The sequence below is a fragment of the Anopheles ziemanni genome, chromosome 2, assembly GCF_943734765.1.
Source record: "Anopheles ziemanni chromosome 2, idAnoZiCoDA_A2_x.2, whole genome shotgun sequence".
Classification (NCBI taxonomy): domain Eukaryota; kingdom Metazoa; phylum Arthropoda; class Insecta; order Diptera; family Culicidae; genus Anopheles; species Anopheles ziemanni.
In genome coordinates, this window is record NC_080705.1 from 46,372,001 (window position 1) to 46,377,797 (window position 5,797).

The window sequence follows — 5,797 nt, forward strand, 5'->3', positions numbered from 1 at the left end:
CACCCAACTTACATTCCACCGCGTGATGACACCGCGGGTGGGCTTCTGGTGCCGCTGCTGCTTGCGTTGAACTTTGGAAGAGAAAATGCACAAAAAATAGCACAGTTTTGGATTCTTTCTGTTTATTATTTATCTCAATAACGTTTACTTACCGAATACTAACGAAAACTGCTGCTATATTACTATTTTCTTCACCTTTTTGGTGAACAGCAATTTCACTCTGCAAGCGGTGGCAAGATCAAAACAACTCTGCTGACAGCAGGCAAAACTGCCCAAGGCTTATAGAGCTGTAGGTTGGTTTACGTTGTCTTGTTGACATTTGGTTCAAATTCATAAATGATTGTAAAATAATTTTTTATTTTTTCTTCATCGCTTGGTAATTATGAGCAGTGTTTGAAGTGATGATTGATATCAAACTGAACACATTGATTCTATTTTGCACAATATTTGGATCTGGTTCACTTATTTCGCTTTCAGTCACTTAAAAAAGTGGTTTTTAATTCTCCATTACACTTCTACGACTGAAAGTAATAGCTCGATAGAAGACCCATCTTTTTGACATAATATTTTGTTTCTTTACATTATGAATCATGATGAATCATGGTATGAGAGACGTAGCGATTGTTTTGATTTTCGCATTCGCTGCAATCAATAAACAATAATTTTGACCACCCGTACGCAGAGAACATACCCAACTGACGGCGACATGCAACATTGCCCCGTTTCCACAGATTCCTACCCCCGCGAAACCAGAACTGTCAGCTTTCTCTTGCACACTTTGTCTTCCTTCTCATTCTAATGATGAACCGGTGTGCTAGGGGAGAAGTCACATCTGCCCTTTCACATCTTCCCTTTCAGTCTGACACATTACAATGGCGGAGCCGATCGTGTAGCATTCCCACACTGCACAGCAACCCGAATGTGTGTTGCCCCGGAGGCAGAAAATGTCACGCGTGACATAAAAATGTTGTATACCCCGCGCAATTAGCGCGCAATTGGCGCGCAATGTAACAGCTAATTGCGCGGGTCTGAGTTACCCTCGTGGGCGATTTTGCGCATGCGCATGGATCAGAAATGGCGGCCCCCGAGTACCCTGTATAGTGATGGTCATCATGCAAACATAAGTCCGCCAGTTCCGTAATATTTTTATCAAAATATATATTTATTTCGGTTTATTTTTAATTACCTACACCGCTTAAGACTATTCTTAGTCATAAATTTCACTACATATCACTGCACTACACACAACACTTGTACACTAGAGAATATCTTCGGATTCGCATCCGAGCAGCGGAATCCAAAACAAGCTTCCGACGAAAGATGCTCTAGAAATGAAAATAGATAGGAAATTACTATTGATGTTTATACACAATCAATGATGGAATACTCATCTTTTTTTGTTTTTTATCGATGAATTCTGCGAGAACGGATCGGACGCCAGCAGCAGCAGTACCTCTCCGTGCGGAAGAGTAGCGATGTAAACAACACTATCTATCGATTAAATATGTCGTTTTCGGGCTGAATATGAGCAGCAAAGCAAGCCCACACACAATTTCTTCACTCTTATCCATAAAGATCACTAAAAAACACAGAAAACACCACTAATTTACCCACTTTATTTTCACTGCGCTCGACGCACTCCAAGCCGGTCCCGGCGGCTGCCATCACTGAACGCTCCCTTGACAGCTTGACTGTGAGCGTGGGTTTGAGACTATGGTGGCCAAAAATAAGTGTGATCGTTGAACAAAAATCGCGTGTGACGAAAGTTTACCTGTCCTAAATTTTTTTAAATTTGATAATATTTTTTTGTACATGGTTGAGGTTTCGCCTATTCAACAATTGCATGAAAAATCGGTGATAAAAATAATTTATCCACCCGCAATAAACTTTGTCCACAGGACAACCAAATCCCACAATAATGTAGGCGGTTTCGCTTGGCATTGAGTGATTGAAAATCTGGTCGAAGTGTGAATTTGATTTTCATTGTTATTTTCAAATACATGGACGTAAATCATATTGAAAATGATGGAATCGAACGCATAATTTCTTTTCTATGTTTATTTCTGTTGTAAAATGTGCTGAAATCATTTGAAGTGCATTATGGACATGCTTTTTAACTTTTTTATTCTGTATAGTTACGTACAAAAGTACAAATACGTTTGGAATTTGACAAATTTGTTGATCATTAATCAAATCGACGTTATTTATTTAAGTTTTGCAAAAATGAAAACGGTTTGAAAAATTGACTAAGTCCCAAAAGAGCGAGTACGAAAATTCGGGGTCGAAGGTGGGAGTAGGATGGCCTGCTGATTGTAGCAATTGACCGTTGACGATGTTGCACATCGTTTGAAAAGTGTGGGCCAATGAGGGGTGGAAACGGGTGGAGACGGGAGAGACGTAGACGTGACACGGAATTTTGAGTTACCGCTGCCAGCAGGGTGGTGCACTTTATGTCGGTCAATCATGTAGAGAATAAAAAAGGTCGTCTGTATGAATGCCATCATGCACCAACTGTCAATCGCGACGCGATGAAGTTTTCAGTCTTCGAAACATCCAGCGCTATAACAGTCGAGTGAAAAAGTGAAAAGTGTTGTTCCTTCCGTAAGAGTGTGTTGAATTTTCAATGTTCATGGCGCCTAGACGGAAACTAATAGGATCCATCAACAAGTCGGGAATAGTGTCAGCTCATGTGCGATCTGGTCGGGGAAACGGATGGGGAGTTCGATCGTCCACGAATGCGTTGGCCGGATCTTAGAATCGGTAAGTAAACAAAGTGCTAGTGCAAAATCATAACCATTTATAACAGCGATTCACTAATTCTATTCCTTAGTTTGTTTCGTTCAACAGAAATAACACCGGAGGAAGAAACCGCCCTTGGGAGAGCAGAATGTTGAAGAAGCGGAGGAATTCTACGAAAAATAAAAATTTCCGCGTTGGCGGCTCGAGCAGAATACAACACCGTCTTCTCCGTCTCATTTGACATCCGAAATGGATTATATAGTTGTGTGCGTGCCATTATGGTGAAATAGCACGCACACATTCGTAACCTCTGTTTGGCACTAACACCACCACAAAATAACCGATTGAATGTTGCACCCCACCCCCTTTTTTGGTGCAACACTTTGTCTCGTTATGGAGATCGAAAATTAACAAACGAGATGGTAACGATATGATAACGAGACAAAATTCGCCAGTTGGGTAGTAGCGTTAAGTTATCGATAGAGCAACCCCCGGCGGCGCAAAATCGTTAAAAGTGCACCGCTTAGAACAATTGCAAGGTGTACTGTTAGGGCTTCTGTTAAGAAGACCTATACGAAGGTTTCGCGAGGAGCTCTACAAAAGGCCTTTCCCTTTTATTTATTTTATTTTCAAGGTTTATACAACTCATAAAGATAAATACAGGAGTTTATTTTTACCACGATGATTTTATTACAAGTTTTTGCCTGTACATACTTTTAGTGTTTTTGGGTCCCATTTTTTATCTGCAACTACATCAAGATGCTTCGAAGAGTTTAACTTCGTACGGGATCAGTCTTCGGGTATGCGTTGGGAGGAAATATTTCACCCATCCAGCTCTTCCTGCTTGGATCCGGGGCTGGTCCGTTTGATGTTATTTCTAATTAGCACTGCGGAAAAGAATGAATAGACAATTAGATACATGATTTGAAGAAGTTTAGGTTAACAAACAAATCGTTTTAAATGATTAATACGTACTTTCATACTATAGTTTCCATAAGCTGAAGATGATATTTTGTACAGAGACGATGAAACTTCTTCGTCGATGCTGCACTGGACGTATTGCGTTCCAATTGTACACTTCCCAATAAACCTAAACTTTCCTTAACACGCACCGTACATATTTGGTCTAAGAACTTTGTACTGAACAAGTTTCCAACTATATTTTACTTTGTTTATCACAAAACCAACAGCTAGACGAAAATGCAAATTCCGTGCAGTTTCTTCGAGCTTCAGCAGACATACACACTCGGTGTGGTGCACATATCCTCACACGGGAAATAAAGGCTGTTCGTTTTGACAACTGGCTAAACAGTACAATTTGGCCGCCAGGGACTGCTCAAGATAAAACAAGTGCAGTGCTAATTTTCAACCTATTGATCGAATATATTCGCTGCAGCAACCAGTCCAAGAACTTCCTGCGAAGTTTGATTTCGCATGAGAAGCGCGAGAGAAAGTCCCTTACTGCGTTTAACACAGCAATACATAGCAAATACTGACAGTTAAAAAAGTGTTGCAGTTCTATCTGCAAGTATGGGTCCATCAGGGGTGGGATGGGGATATTCCTCCTGATGCATCGCTTCATCGCGGTGTTTTGTTCGCGATGTTGTGCTACCGCTTGCAAGTATAGACTCGCGGAGAGGAGCACTGGGGTAGCACTTTCATCGCCCGGGCGTTTTGTATGGAAAAAGTTGCACCTAAACCCGCCGTCGCGCAATTTTGTTTGTCGGGTACCCTTTTCATATATGAAAGTCATGTACATGACTATTTTTGTTACTCGGGCAGTTTCAGTTTCTCGTTTACCGCAGTACGCGAATGTTTGGGACCGAACACAATAGTGTGTCGAATTTTCGCGTGTTGCGGATTTCCTCTGCCATTTCGTTTATACCTCATATTGAAGAGTTGACACTGAGAGGGAACCGCTTATTTAACATATCTTCTATCCAAATCACTAATAAGTGTTCAATTTTTTCTATTGTATCATTAAATCTTTGTTAAAAAGTGCATATTAAAACTTCATTCTACCAATACAAAGTAAAATTGACTAGTCAGAACTCAAGCAACGCTATGAGCTGTCAGTTGTAAAAAATCGCGTATTACGAATTCGCGTATATCGAGTATAGCGTACTGCGGGGACCAACTGTACTAGATATTTATTAACAAACACATTTCTTAACTAAATTTATTTTGAAATTGCTTTATTCAGCTTACACATACATACCGGTGCATCTTAACCCTCCTGAGCATCTTAACCCACCGGAGCATCTTGCCCTACTTTCCTCTACAACGCATATGCGATCGCGTGAGCACTTTTTTCTACGATGTGTGTAACAACTTCTTACAAAAAGGGTGATCATATTTCACAAACACAAACGTACGCAGGCAAATATGATAAAGAACACATATATCGCGGGTGTCATAGCAACGACGCAATTTACCACCAACAAATTACTGTGATCGTTCAGTCGTGTGAGGTTCTTCATCCGGTGTGTAACTTTCGGTTTCGTATGGTAATAATTCTGCTTCAAGTCGAATAAGCATAGAAATATGCTACAAGAATTTGGCATTTCATCGGACTACGAAAATACGAAATTCACGTTAATCATATGTAGTAATCTTGTGAATCATAACGATGCCGTTGTTTACTTCTGTCTCTTTTGCTTTAAATTCTACTGAGCAGACTTAGCTTAGTTACCAACGTCCGCAAAGTAATTACGTCATTTTATATTGGCCGATTTCATAGGTACTTCCTATGCGCGGGGTCTGGTTGCGTTTCTTGAAATGGATGGAGTGAAGTACATTATGGACCCAAGCATTGCCATGTTTAAAGAGAATGGTGCGACGCTGAAGGTCCTACTTGCGACCGTGTTTAGCATAGAACTGTAATGTTTAATGAAATTTCTTTTTCTTCACTTTATGCATTTGTCAATACTGTTTGGCTTGGATAGAAAGAACATTAAAAATTGGTTTTTAAGATAAACTGGTGTTTGTGAGTGTGCTAATGTGTACTTGTGTTTGAAGACAAAATTGTGATTTAACCTTCCTCGTTACGTGTGGTTAA